The following is a 2,966-nucleotide window of genomic DNA, read 5'->3' as shown; positions in this document are numbered from 1 at the left end:
AACTTAGTCTAGAAAATTCTCACCAAAGCAACAAGAGATACTAGTCCACTTTTTCCGTCATGCAAAACTTAAACAATCTAAATCTTGATTCCAGTCAACTAGCTCTCTACATTCATCAAGTTCAATAGTGAGTTCTCATCAAAGACATCATCCAGGGTAGACGGCGTTTGGCATTAAAGGGCTGTTTAAGTGGTGGAGTTATAGTGTTTCGGGTTACCTGAAGATCTGGAGGATGCAAGATAATATGCAAAACCGCAAGAGAGATAAGGACCTGTTGATGACCACAATTTTCAGTCAGTTCTTCTTGCCAAATGTTGTTGCATAATCCTTCCTCCTTTGTTGTAAACAGCTATTCCCCCAGGCTTAGATTCTTTCCGTGAATCAGAAAACAATCTCCAAAATTCCATAAAATTAAACTCCAGTTGCCTTGGGACTTAGAATTCGACCTCTCTAGACTCTCTACAGCTTTTATTTCCTTTCTTTTCTTATTTTCGGATTTTTTTTTTTTTTTGGAAAGGAAATGCCTTTTAAAGAGAGAGAGACTAGAGGACGAGATTGTACCAAAATTTGAGATTTTTCTAATGCAAACTGAGCTTCCTCTTGTGTTGGATCCTTCCAGGAACTTTTCCGGCAAATTGCAGGTCTCTGTCCTTGGTGACTGAAAACTGCGTCGTTCCTCTTTCTCTCCAACGTTTTTGCACTTATCTGCATATAAGACAATAGAAAACAAGAGTGCATGTGGTTTGAAAGAGGATTGGTTAAGGTGGGGAACTACCTAAAGATGAACTAGCCATTCAGGATCAACAGAGAGTGGTAAAAGGATAAAGGAGTCCTGAATGTATGATTCGTTTCCCTGGTCTAATGCTTCAATGAGAAAATGAAGTCCAAATTAAGTCCAAATAAAACAGAGCTAGTGTATCCCTTCATCTAAATCGAAATTATTCAAATTCCTCTGGGGTACTTCATTTCAAATGTGCTTAGCTACCGCCTAGTCTAGTCCTAAATCATTTATGAGCATGTCACTAGGAACAGTCTAAAGCACACAGTCAACTATTATTGATTCATGTTTATTATTCCCTTTAAAACGTATTTTGTTTTGAAAACGGATTTTGAAAAACTTTAAGGAAAATGCAAAAAGTGTAGATAATGCAAGACTCATGAAAGAAAAGTGGTTAGAAAGGGATGAAATCCTCCCCCAGACTTAAATCACACTGGCCTCAGTGTGAAACAAGTCGAGATTGGATGAGAAAAATGCATAGATAATCGAATTGGTAAGGACAAAGAGAACTTACCTGGATCCGGGATGCTGGTGGAGATGAACCGGATTCATTCGAAGGGGTTTGGGAAGGTGATTAGGTGGTGATGAAGGTGGTGGAAGGTGATGAATGAGGTGGAGGGTGATTGGTGAGGTGAAATGAGGTGAAAGGGATGGTTTGGGTCGGGTTTGGATCTCAACGACCAAGTGCCGCGGTCAGGGGCTGCACGATGAACACTTTTGTGTCACCAAGCATCTGGATCAGATTGTAGTTCATGACGCTACTCTCATGCAGTAAAAACGAATTCAGAAGAAAAAGTTCTAAGATTCGGCTTAAAAGCTCATGGAATCCTCATCGAACATATAAATCCCCATCGAAAAATCCCTTAATCCCAACAATAAAACTACTCAGACATAATAAACGAAATCAAAAGCATAGTATTAATAAGTAGAATAGAAACCGAAATTGAAAAAGAAAGAACAAGGGTTCAAGAGAACAAATCTCTCTCTCCCTAAAAGCTAAAGCAAAAACAATTAAAGTAATGAAAGATGATATGAGGTTGTTCTCTATTGATATCGTTTAGGGTTCCTAAGACATGTATTTATAGTGCTCAAGACCTCTCTGGACGTCACTTAGGGTTTCTCCAAATATGGGCTTCAGAAATTGGCTTTTTGGGCTCGGAGGTTGATGGCCGCGGTCGGGAGGGCTCTGACCGCGGGGATTGGGTAGTTTGCCGCTGTCGGGATGCTCCTGACTGCGGGAAATTTCTTGTTGGCCGCGGGTGGAAGTCCTTGCCGGCTGGTTTACGGGACATCTTGCTCTTCGCGTAACTTTTGATTGAACCGTTGGATTGCCAAGCTGTAAAGTGCACTGGAAAGCTGATACTTCCATCTTTAAGGTCTCCAAATTTGAGCTGGATCAGACGGTGAGAAGGCCTTCAATCAGCGGTGAACTTCTGACGGTTTGACTCTGAGCTGAAATCTGGTTTTCTATCCATTTTGTTAAGCTTTTCCCTAAGTTACCTGAAAAGAGTCTTGGAACTACAAATACTAGAAAAACATAATAAAAGTACTTAAAAGCAATTAAAAACATAGAAAAAGTATTTCAAAACGATCCATAAAAGTGGTCAAAATACGGTGTTATCAACTCCCCCAGATTTAAACCTTTGTTTGTCCTCAAACAAAACAAAAGCCTAAACTGGTTAAGCGAAAACAAAAATAGGGAATGCACAAATCTCATAGACATGAACTCCTATACTAGGACCAAAGATAGTGCATCAATCCAAAACTTAGTCTAGAAAATTCTCACCAAAGCAACAAGAGATACTAGTCCACTTTTTCCGTAAGCAACAAGAGATACTAGTCCACTTTTTCCGTCATGCAAAACTTAAACAATCTAAATCTTGATTCCAGTCAACTAGCTCTCTACATTCATCAAGTTCAATAGTGAGTTCTCATCAAAGACATCATCCAGGGTAGACGGCGTTTGGCATTAAAGGGCTGTTTAAGTGGTGGAGTTAAAGTGTTTCGGGTTACCTGAAGATCTGGAGGATGCAAGATAATATGCAAAACCGCAAGAGCGATAAGGTTTTGTTGATGACCACAGTTTTCAGTCAGTTCTTCTTGCCAAATGTTGTTGCATAATCCTTCCTCCTTTGTTGTAAACAGCTATTCCCCCAGGCTTAGATTCTTTCCGGGAATCAGAAAACAA

This window comes from Eutrema salsugineum, unplaced genomic scaffold (genome assembly GCF_000478725.1).
Source record: "Eutrema salsugineum unplaced genomic scaffold, Eutsalg1_0 scaffold_7, whole genome shotgun sequence".
Classification (NCBI taxonomy): domain Eukaryota; kingdom Viridiplantae; phylum Streptophyta; class Magnoliopsida; order Brassicales; family Brassicaceae; genus Eutrema; species Eutrema salsugineum.
The sequence above is the reverse complement of the archived record's forward strand: the minus strand, read 5'-3'. Positions refer to the sequence as shown.